Source organism: Homarus americanus, unplaced genomic scaffold, assembly GCF_018991925.1.
Source record: "Homarus americanus isolate GMGI-L3 unplaced genomic scaffold, GMGI_Hamer_2.0 scaffold53233, whole genome shotgun sequence".
In the NCBI taxonomy this organism is placed as follows: Eukaryota; Metazoa; Arthropoda; class Malacostraca; order Decapoda; family Nephropidae; genus Homarus; species Homarus americanus.
The window spans coordinates 612,348-625,526 of record NW_024751660.1 but is presented as its reverse complement, the minus strand read 5'-3'; positions in this window follow the sequence as shown (position 1 = coordinate 625,526).

The window sequence follows — 13,179 nt, the reverse complement described above, 5'->3', positions numbered from 1 at the left end:
TCTAAGGTGACATATATTTGGTTTTGCTTATATTGCGTTACAAACATGTATATTTTTTTGTGGTGAACAATGTGATTGGTTAGTTAGCGAGTGTTTTGGCTTGCATGACATGACAATGTTATTGTTCACGTCCTATGGCTGCTGGACTAATTACTCCCTAAACCATTAGGGTTGCCATACGTCCCTATTTTCCCGGACATGTCCTCCATTTAGGTCTCGAAATCTTCATCCGGAAGTAATTTTTAAAATTCTTCAAAAGTCCGGAATTTCAGCTTCCATCATTTTCTCCACGGAAAGAAACATGAAACCGTAATGACGAGAGAGAGAGAGAGAGACTGTGAGAGAAGGGAGGTGGAAACAGTAGAGATCTCGTTCAGTTTTCGTCAGCTGATAAGTCACGTGTCCGCCTGTACGGTGTTGTCAACTTAGCTGCTAGCCTGTAGTGCCATGTTCTGCTTTACCTTATCCTTCAGCCACGTGCATTATTATATTTTTTTGTGTATTTAGTGCTATTACAGCCATAAATGAAATGTTGAAAGTATACCATTTTTTCTTATGGCGTTTTTTACACTGTAGCATTTGTTTTTCTTGTTCTGCATTTAAGGCATTTTAGCAATTTTCAACCATAATCTAGCCACTTTCACTATATTATTTACGTGTGTTAACAACTATGACGGTGACCGGTGGTTGGCCAGTCTTTAACCTGCAGTGATAGTGTTTGACCTTAGTCTTTGTTGTGGGTTTGTCCTTTGTTGTCACAGCTAGTGCTTACGATTTGTTGTAAATGTACTTTTCCAGGGCATAAAACGGTCACTGCTTCATCATGGTGGGGGGGCAGGATGTCTCCGGGAACGTCCTCTTTTTTTAATGTTAAGATATGGCAACCCTAAACGTCTACACCTGCAGTAAGAGTTCCCCAACCAGTTTTACATGGACCAGGGACTTCGAAATTTCCCTTTAGAAATAGTACAGGCACACCGAAATCTGGAATTGTGTCTTATCCAGTCATATCCATTGCACCATTATTTGTGGTCTTTTAAACTGAGCTGTCAGGAGTCAGTGGTATTTTCAGTAAAATTGCAGTTTATAAACACAAAGTTATCATAATTCATTACTGCTTCTTGGCGTTTATGTCACAAACTCAATAAAATTGGTACATGTTATGTCGCGCTCCACTGTCAGGCTTGTGAGGAGTTTCGTTCTCCTGTCTGTGTGTTTATACGGAATTTTTATTTTCCTTTTCTTTTTTAAATAAAATGTAATATGCAAGGCTAGAATAACGAAAACAGGAGGTTTCAAGAAAACTACAGCCGAAATTCAACCCCAAACCAGAGACTTGGCAAACCTTATTATAGTTGTTTACTGTAGGTTGGGGCTGTACTCATTATCCCCAAGTGTTAGGGAGGTCGCGAGACTAATTTGTTTATCTACGGATGTGATTGGTACTGACATGTGTGTATTCATGGTTATTATAAGATTTCCGAGCATTCAAACTTGATATGTCCAATGCCAATTTCAAGTATTTCCTTTTGGCATTAGAATTAGCTCTGAGAGTCTTCACAATATTTAAGGAATAGCATTAAACCTTTGGTATAGTCTTTGCTTGTAAGAAAGGAATTTACATTTTACTGTACATTTTTTTAATGCAGTGTTTTAGACTCACCACTTAATAATTAGGGGTTAGACAGGCTAGTCATACCTCACACAGTGGAGTCTTTTTAGTGAACAGTTGTGTCCAAGGCAAGTTTCCCTGTGGCTGGATCTTTAGAATATTCGAGGAATGAGACGGTATAGGCTACAAAGGAGATCTGTATCCTGCATAAAAAAATATAATCCCGTTGCAAATGAGACAAGCAAACAACTTTTGTGACATTGAGAGTAATCTAACATACATACTGTAGATACGCCATATACAGTATATTTGTATAGCTTTCCGAAAGATCCATTAGCGAGATGAGACGGTAGCGTATTTTTTATGGGGAGGGGGAGGGGGAGTCTTACTTACATTTTAATTTTCAGGGACAATGGACGAGTTGAACGGTCGGAATTTTTTCGTAAGATGGCAGGTCAATGGGTAAAGAAAACGCTTAAATTCACTATGGTAATGATATTTTTTAATAAATTTGGACAAAAAGTGTCAAAAATAAGGGTTAAAGTTGCTAAAAAGTCACGTGACTGCGAAACGCTCTGTGATTAGTTGTGACGTCACTGGCTGGGACGCGCCGCAGAACGGGAGGCAGCCAGCTGTGTTTGTCTTACCTTGGCTGATCGGCTCTGTAAGTAAATATTATTAGATAATTAATTGTGCTTTACTGTGCAACACAGTAATACTATTTTGAATATATAAATATTAAAAAGCACATAAACTAATTCAATGGATATAAGCTGCCCACACAACAAATTGCATAGTATAAACATTCCAAACAATATTAGGATTATTTTGGTGTTGGTCATCTGGAGAACCTTAAGCTTCTAACTATGGGAATAAGTACTTAAAACAATTACACATTATCTCTGCAGGATTTCTGTCGCAAAACTTGTTTCGATCGCACCAGAAAATACAGATCATATGTTAGGTTAGGGTATGATGAGTTATAAGGTTAGCTTAACATACATCGATAAGGGGGGAGTAGTAACTCAAAACTAGTGATTTCCAATATAAATGAAGGTCCAAATCGATCATAACACATCGCAAACCATCAGAAAAACAAACATAGTCTGCATGTCTAAGTACAGGGATGACCAAAACTTAAAGTAAATATTTCCCCATTAATTAATATAAATGATGATATATCCCAGTGGTTCATTAGTTAATCATCAAAACAATAACCGCTCTATTTTTTCATGTTTACCTAACATCAGGCATTCTCAAAACAAAGTCCAGACAATGTCATTACTTCTAAATTTACTCGTATCTCCATCTAGTACTGATGTCTGATATACTTTATAAATGCACTGAAAAAAAAGAGAAAGTCTACCAGGTAAGAGTACGTGACAGCTGAGCTGGTCTGAACATGGGGTTGTTTTATGTTCTAAAGAACATAAGGATGGAGGAAACTGCAGCGGGCCTATTGGCCCATACTGGACAGTCCCATTAACACCCAACCCCTATCGCTCATATATCCATCCAACCTATGTTTGAAGCTGCTCATCACGGCACATTTCTTCACTTACGAAATGTCCATTCATGACTTAGACCATTAAAAAAACACCCTTAAAACTTACCTGAACTTTAAAACCTTAAAACTTAGCAGGACTTTAAACTTTTATTACAAATAATGTATACCGTATGACTCTACGAACGTGGCAGAGAGTATTTCTTGTGTTTACTCAGTACCGTCAACTCGTCCATTGCTGGGAATATTAAGAGAACTAATAGGTCTTGATTAGTCGGTCCAACCATCACTGTTTGAGTGTATCTGGAGGCGTGGAGCACAACATCACGTGATCCGCCTGGCGAGGGGCATCAGGTTATGAATCAGTATTTACTAGTTAGAACTTACAACTATCAAACTATGATAAATGCCTTTGAATTTCTTCTTAAACAGTTAATAAGACGATATGATTATACGAATTACAACATTTTTACACCAGAGCATGTTAAGAAGTGTCATTAATGGTATTGAGAAAAAATCGCCACATTCTCTAAGATGTTGCATTGATACAATAGCGTCTAGTTATTAAGTTGATGTACTTAATACATTATCAAATGACCTGGGTGTTGTATTAATACAATAGCATCTGGTTCCTCGTGTTGTAATACCTGCTGGTGCCTAGTGTGTTGTTATTCCTGCTGGTGCCTAGTGTTGTAATTCCTGCTGGTGCCTAGTGTGTTGTTATTCCTGCTGGTGCCTAGTGTTGTAATTCCTGCTGGTGCCTAGTGTGTTGTAATACCTGCTGGTGCCTAGTGTGTTGTTATTCCTGCTGGTGCCTAGTGTTGTAATTCCTGCTGGTGCCTAGTGTGTTGTAATACCTGCTGGTGCCTAGTGTGTTGTAATACCTGCTGGTGCCTAGTGTGTTGTAATACCTGCTGGTGCCTCGTGACTAATCCCGTGCATTAGGAACATTGAGTAGAGACAGGTTAAAGTATGTTAATTTACACTCCCTCGAGAGACGAAAAGTGAGGGGCGTTATGATAGAGGTGTATAAATGGAAGTCAAGGGTAAACAAAGGGACATTACAAAGGTACTCAAACTATCCAACCAGGAGCGAACTCACAACAATGGTTTTAAATTAGACAAATTTAGATTAGGCGCGAAATAGGTAAACACTGGTTTGGAAACAGATTAGTAGATGAATGGAACAAGTTACCAAACATCATCACTAACTCGAATACGCTGGATAGCTTCAAACATAGGTTGGATGGATATATGATCAATAGGGGTTGGGTGTAAATGGGACTGCCCAGTTTGGGCCAATAGGCCCGCTGCAGTACATATTTATTTGTTGCGTTTCTGGACGAGTAATTTTTTGTACAATAAGCGTTTCTCAGCATCGCCGGCTTTGAAATGTTTGTGGAGACTATTGATGTATGGTTGAGTGGTCGGTTAGCTGAAGTTAGATGTTGGATAGGTTGGTGTAAATTTCCTGTTGAGCAAACAGTAAAAAATGTTAGAATGGCTTATTCTAGACGTCATCTGCGCTCAAAATAAAATATTTACAATTTCTTTCACGGAATCTTGAGAAATCCTCCCGTTTTTTAAATTATTATTTTTTTAATATCCCGCCTCTGCCTTCTTCTGTTTCCATACTCATACAATCTGTCTCACTTCAAAAAGCTGATTTTCCGGCATCTTTGTGGTGTAGATTAATATAGTCTTTTTCTCTTCTATTTCTTTTCACTCATATTTTTTCGCCTCCCAGGCCTCGTTGTGGGTCGATGACCTGTGCCCGGGTAGTCTACTCCCCGCAAAAAAAAAAAAAAATAATAATAATAATAATAATAACAATGGTTGTCCACTGAGCTATACTATCGGCGAGCGGCTCATTGGTGTGTACAGTCATGTCCATGTGAACCTTCTATTTTCTGTTGGGAAACGAACCCGTAATAATTCGTTGGCAAGGCGAACGCTTTACCACTGAGCTAAAGAGCCACACAGAAAACGATAATATCTACATACCTCGCCTTGACACGACACAATATTAGTTCTGAAGTTAATGGGTGGTGGGTGACGTGAACACCGCCGCTCTGGGCATTTCCACGCCACCAAAGGAGGAGGTACAGTTGGGTTGAGGGGGATTTTGGTTGTGGAGAGGAGGGAGGGGTGTTGTGGGTGCACGAAGTGAGAATAAAGGGTGTAAGTTATTACATCTCACTCCTTCATGTAAATACACTTACTGTACAGTATCTCATATAACAGTGTCAGGGGTCTCTATCTTCACCCATGGTATATCAGTGTCAAGCCTGTACAGAGACAACAGTGTCGTCCAACATTCGTATATCAAGTGAGACGATAAAGAGAGTGGCCGCCGAGACCACACTCCCCTGGCAGCCACCAGCATTTAACAGTCAGTCTCTTTGGATTTTTGCCTCAGAAACAACAAGAACATGAGTGCGGCTCCGACCAATCATGTAGCGACAGCTGAGTCTCCATGTACACACCAGGTTAGTGGCCGCTCCCCATAAATAAAACTGTGAGCGGTCGACCAGGCAAACTATTACCTTTTGGAATTATCCTTCACGTCCAGTTGTTCATCTACCGTCACCTCGCGATGCCTGACCGAGCTATAATGATCACCTCACTTTCATCTCACTGATAGTAATTAAATATATTTAAACTTTTTTGATTAATCAACAATTATTTCGAAATTCTCAAAATCTGAATATAATGAACAAGGATATTTAATTTTCTAAAATACTTGTTATTATACAGTTGCTCATCAAAGTTTCAGCTTGTGTGTGTGTGTGTGTGTGTGTGTGTGTGTGTATGTATGTCTTGAATAACTCAAGCTCCCATGCCACTTCGACGACCACTTCACCCCTACGCCCCTCACCACCCAGCTCTCCTCAGCCAACCTTCAACCAGCTCTCTCTCACCAATTCTATCCGCCTTTACAAGTCGTATTCAACCATCCTTTCCCACCACCACCAGACCAATCCATCACCACTACCTCAGCTATCCCGACCCTCGCCCACCTTCACCACCAGTACCACCTTAGGACGCTCTCTGCAGTAGGAGCTCGACTGATTCATCTACAGCGTCATGCTTATTGATTTACCTTATTGCACTTGTTGCCTCATGTGACGCAAAGTATCAGTCACTAGCGTCACCCTCACCGTCTAGGACTTGATTCTGGGGTGAGTGTCATCTATTGTCTCGGCTCTAGGGTGAGTGTCATCTTCCCCTACCTCCTCCTTTCCCCCTCATCTCCCTCCTTCAGGCAGCTCTCTTCCACACAACTGTTTCACTTTATGTCCTCAATTTTTGCTGACAGGTGGTAGTGTGGGCGGGGGAGAACAGGTGATAGTGTGGGCGGGGGAGAACAGGTGGTAGTGTGGGCGAGGGAGAACAGGTGGTAGTGTGGGCGGGGGAGAACAGGTGGTAGTGTGGGCGGGGGAGAACAGGTGGTAGTGTGGGCGAGGGAGAACAGGTGGTAGTGTGGGCAAGGTTGGTGTGGTTGGTAGGAGTGTGAATAGGAAGTGTATGTAGGTAGTGAGAGAGAGAGAGAGAGAGCACAAAAATGTCTAGCTGGATGGAAGACGAGGTGGGTGACGGACTCTGTGAATATTTGAGACATATCACACAAGCCACTTGTCTTATGTACACTTCACTCTCACACACACACACACACACACTCATGCACCTCACACACACACACACACACACACACACACACACATGCACCTCACACACACCCTCAAACACTTGTATACCTCTCACACACTCAAACACCACACACTCACTAACACACACACAGCCCTCGTCACACTCATCATAACACTGACATGCTTTGCTTGGTTCAGCCTTCACTGTTACAGCTCTAGTATGTCCCCATTAATGTAAGGGTGACGTACCTGCAGTATGAGTTACTCCAGACAGGTATTTACAGCATGAGGCACGTCTAAGGTGAGGTACATCCGGGTTGAGGTACCTCCAGGGTGAGGTAGAGGCCAGGACCTCCCGCACCCTCTGGTCTTTACATTTTTCATCCACTCCCCCAAAGGACCAGGGACCTGCTTCCTGCCTCCTCCCTCCAGGAGCCCGTGGAACCCTACCACACCATCACCTGCCACCATCTACCACCACCTGTCAGTACCTACCATCACCTGTCACCATCTGCCACTAACTATCACCATCTACCACCACCTGTCAGTACCTACCATCAACTGTCACCATCTGCCACTATCACCATCTACCACCACCTGTCAGTACCTACCATCACCTGTTACCATCTACCACCACCTGTCAGTACCTACCATCACCTGCCACCATCTGCCACTAACTATCACCATCTACCACCACCTGTCAGTACCTACCATCACCTGCCACCATCTGCCACTAACTATCACCATCTACCACCACCTGTCAGTACCTACCATCACCTGCCACCATCTGCCACTAACTATCACCATCTACCACCACCTGTCAGTACCTACCATCACCTGTTACCATCTACCACCACCTGTCAGTACCTACCATCATCTGCCACCATCTGCCACTAACTATCACCATCTACCACCACCTGTCAGTACCTACCATCACCTGTCACCACGTAACACTTCTAAGTTAGGTATTATTATTATTGTTATTACTCTGGGTTTCATTTCATTTCAGTGTGTTCCCTCCTACTCGAGTCTAATCAGTAGGCAGGCTGAGGAGGGTGGCGAGTGGTGTCCGTTCCTCACTGTTATTAACATTAAGTGAACCATCAAAATGTCTTTACCAATAAGGGCATCAGGCGTTCCTAGATATTCCCGGCATTATTACTAACTCCTAGATTGTGTTATATAATAATTCAAGAAACAATTATACATCAACTTTTTTTTTTGTAACTGGACAAAATATGTAGATTGAACGGGGTGATTATTAACATTGTCATCTGATGTGGTTGTCTTTGGAATAGGAACAACATTGGATAGTTTTATCTCATCCGGGTAAGAACATCTTGAATGAAAATCAATAAGTAATTCGTAAATGCATCCGAATTGCCACGAGTCGTTTACCACATATTACTTTTACCTGTAGTTTTTAGAGCTACCTGATCGACTCCTAAAAATTAATTAAAACAACAGAATGATCAGATGTTTCAATTATAGTCAAGAGTATTTTGTTGACTATACTTGCAACATCAGGGAAAAATACGTCCGAACATTGCCCGACGCACGAGGCGCTCCCCGAACGATTTGTTTACAACCTCAGGTAACTGGACACTCAGACACCTTTTGATTGTGTTGATCGGTATTAACTGAGTGTTCGGTACAACACATAGACACACACACTAAAGATACATATATTGCATTAATGTGTTTACTATAAATCTAAAACCTCAATATTTCATCGTATTTTAACGTAATTTAGCAGACCACTCAGTAGTATAGACACACGCCGAAGTATAAGCAACACGCCGCCTGACACAATCACCCAGGGATAATAAATTGAACAAAGTGTTTATTTTCTGATGTCAGTGTTCCGGAGAAAAAAATCAAATCAAAATTCCGAGGATGAATCTTTAGGTAAACCTCGTATGTTGGTGTAAAATATCTAACTAGTTTTCTTGGGATAGTTTTCACGATGGTCTACGGCTACACTATGTAATGTAAACTACAGTATATGAAATAATATTAAAAAAGCAAGACCACTTTTTTCAATCTTTTGCGTTGAAAAAAATCTAAATATTCATGGATAGTAATAACATTAACACCAACCTACACTCATACATCCTGGCTGACGGGCGCCGTCTAGCCTCGGGTTGAGCCAAGGGTGTCTGGTAGTTGTGGGTCGTACTTCACTTATTATTATTGGAGATTAAAAAAGTCTAATTTGTCGATTATCATGAAGAAATTGTCAAGAATTGTTCTAAGAGGTTTATTCCCTTGTGTTGAGGGATTGTCGGTGACCGTCATGGGAGGTGAGTGACCGTCAAGGGAGCAGCCTGTACTTGATCCTTACTTAGAGTGTTATTTCGGAGAGGATCATCCCTGGTAATGACAACTATTGAGACAAACTCATTTTTAACTACACACAGTTTTCCTTCAAAATCTTCATTAAAGCAGTTGGGGTGTTTGTTAGGAGTGACCTCAGTCTAGGAGACGAACAATTGATGCTGCAACGCTCTGCCTCCGCACAGTCTTCCCTGCCTGAAGTGAGGTGACCTGAGGAGGTGTGGTGTGTCGCCCTGGCCCCGGCAGGTGGGCTGCCCTCCGCGCCCTGGGCCATAATACATCCGTGGCGGTGCACTATCAATTTGACACGACTCCTGCTCATCCCCGCGGAGGCCGTCGCGACGCAACAATACCTGGCAGGATTCTCCTGAAGCTACAGGTTATATGTACCGCCTCCTCTCTCAGCATCTCTGTCGCTGCCACACTACACCTTACAATAACTCTGCCACTGACGATCGTAAATGTTGGTTATACGTACTCCCGTCCTCCTGTTGAGGAAGACTAATTAAATAATCATGTTTTAACCGGTGGTGTCATGTCTTACTCACCACATGTTCCTTGTGTGTGTGGGAAGTTAGTTTCCTTGCAGCAGATTTTGGGAATTTCAACTGCAGCGACTTGTGGCGGAGACTACCGTCTGGTTGTAGACATTGTTAATTTGGATAAGCTTATTTATCTCCTTTATCTTATATTTGATTCTTCTCAGATTTTAGTATTGTAATAAATTTTAATCTGGAATATCATTTTTGTATGTGCGTGTGTGCGCGCGCGTCCTCTATATATACCGCTTGTCTCCACCAGCAGACGGGTCAGTCTCCCCGAGGGTTTCTCTTGTTTTACCTGCAAGTTTTTTTTTAATTATAATTTTCCCCGTGACTGATTCTTACGAGCTCTGTCACTTGGTTTGTGACCCGAGTTTAAATTGGTCAATTGTAGTTTTATCTTCCACAAGTCAGGGAACAAGGTGGTAGGCACTGGATAGAAGGGATATGAGGATTTATTAAGCTGAGAGAGAGAGAGAGAGAGAGAGAGAGAGAGAGAGAGAGAGAGATAAATCATTCTCTTCTCTCTCTCTCTCCCCTGTGCTGCTCGAAGGAGGTTATATTATGGTTTAAATCATAATTATCGTAATCAAAGAGAATACAAAGTTCTCATTATTAAGATCTAACTTGAGTCAGTACAGGGAGGCCTTTGTTGTCTCCATAGAAAACATTAGGTGTATTTATGGCCCAGGTTGATCATGTGACCTGTAACGACACGCCTCCCACTTACCCCATTATAGTGGTGCTTTGTTCTTGTGCTGCACCACCACTCGTGTTCGTTCAGTGAAGCAGAGTTGTCAAGTAATTGTATTCGTAAGATGCGTACTAATTGGTGATTAGCCGTATAACACCATAGTCATCACCACCTAAACACCATCATCACTCAGTCATCACCACCTGAACACCATCACCACCCTGACACCATCACAACACCATTAACTCAGTCAACATGGACACCATCACAACACCATAAATACAATGTTCAGTAGGTGTAGACTAACACAACACCATTAACTCAGTCATCACCACCTGGACACCATCACAACACCATAAATACAATGTTCAGTAGGTGTAGACTAACACAACACCATTAACTCAGTCATCACCACCTGGACACCATCACAACACCATAAATACAATGTTCAGTAGGTGGAGACTAACACAACACCATTAACTCAGTCATCACCACCTGGACACCATCACAACACCATAAATACAATGTTCAGTAGGTGGAGACTAACACAGCACCATTAACTCAGTCATCACCACTTGGACACCATCACAACACCATAAATCGTAGGTGGAGACTAACACAACACCATTAACTCAGCGTACTAATTGGTGTCATCACCATTAGCCGTATAACACCATAGTCATCACCACCTAAACACCATAACACAGCACCATTAATCACTCAGTCATCACCACAATGTTCAGTAGGTGACAGCACCATTAACTCAGTCCACCCTTGACACCATCACACAGCACCATTAACATCAGTACAACATGGCACCATTAACTCAGTCACCATCACCAACCACCAGTAAATACATTAACTGTCATCACTTGGTAGGTGTAGACTAACACAACACCATTAACTCAATCACCATGGACACCATCACAACACTACAATGTTCAGTAGGTGACTAACACCACCATTAACTCAGTCATCACCACACCATCACAACACCATAAATACAATGTTCAGTAGGTGTAGACTAACACAACACCATTAACTCAGTCATCACCACCTGGACACCATCACAACACCATAAATACAATGTTCAGTAGGTGGAGACTAACACAACACCATTAACTCAGTCATCACCACCTGGACACCATCACAACACCATAAATACAATGTTCAGTAGGTGGAGACTAACACAGCACCATTAACTCAGTCATCACCACTTGGACACCATCACAACACCATAAATACAATGTTCAGTAGGTGGAGACTAACACAACACACCACAGAATAAGCTGGTTGGCTGGCTGATATGAACCAGCCTCTGGAGACACATCCGGAGGTGAATGAAAACTTTATGAAAGGAAATCATGTCATCAGGTGATTTCGATGACCTTTTACTCACCTGTGGACAGATATTGGTCCCGGAGCAGACTTATCAGCTGGGCTTCGAAATTCAAAAGACGCATGATAGGTATAAGTCAAAGGCTGGGGAACCTGGGACCCTCACTCCAACAACTCCGAGAATGACTGAGAGATACTCCTAGCAAGAGAGAGAAATTCTATGTACTTTACTGCCTTTATGCTTTGCCATTTTCTGTGTGAGGTAAACTGAGTGATGTAAAGACCTCAAAATAGGGAGAAATGTTTGGGAAAGTGATGTAAGATTAGTGTGAAAAGCGACAGGAAAGTAACTACAAGGGAAAGTAGAAATAGGTATATACTGTACACTTGCCGTTATTCTCAGCTAATACACAATGCACAGTGATTCTTAACATCTCTATTGAGTTACGTTTCATGTCAACTCATTGTACTTGCTAGGGAAAAGCTACGTGAGACTGTGTAATGCTCGTCATGTCACTAATTGTAAAGGACAAGCAAATGTTTCCCTCCTTTCCCAAGCCTAGCATGAAAAAAACTACAAAATGAAGTAGCGATCAATTCCTGGTCATATAACCAGCCAGAATTTCTGGAAAAAAAATCCTTGACAATTTACAGTCGAATACATAGAAAATATCAAAATGTATAATGGAGAATTGAACTTCTACGAAAATATACTTGCTATACAATAGTTCTTGGTGCATAAAGTAGTTACTCTGATAAGTTAAACCTCTGATAAATGAAAATTGAAATTGAAGACATCCATGCAAGGTTTCGCCTGGAAACTGTGGCTCCACCCCCCCATGGCATGACTAGGCTTCTAACTCACGCTGCATCATTCACGGATTTCCTCCACTATTTATTTGCTCTCTGCTTTAAATATGCAACTGCTGGATTTTAGTCGAATTGTGATTTAGGAGTAGTGTTTTATACAAGGCTTCAGGAACGCTCAATAATTTTGTGGTGGGTGAGGTGAGGGAGGGGCAGGAAGTTCAGGAACTGAGGCTCAAACGTCATCGTCTCGTCCCTGCACGGGAACACAACCTCGATCCGTCCTCTTTTATGTAGTGTGGGTGCTGGTCGGTGGCGGGCTAAAAGTTTATCATTTAAGGTGCCAAGTCCAGAGGCATGTGACCTGGCGTGAGGGAAGAGCCAGTGTGACCTCGTGTTGTGTTGTGAGGTAGGCGACCACCGTCAGCATTGCCCTGTGTCAGTATAGTTTAAGAGAGTAGTAAAAGATTTTTAGTAAAATTGTGCTTGTGGCATCGAAGCAGTGTTAGAAGAAAATCAGCTCTGCGTTCGGAAAAAGAAGGGATATCCATCCATCTCAAGTCATCATGTAAAATACTTTGACAAGGGTAATATTAAAGGACCTTGCCCAGCATCCTGCAGGTCAGTTGTCTAGTACACTATCATGGGCCTTTTCTGCCAATGGCGGCCACGATCTTACACTTAATTTAAAATAA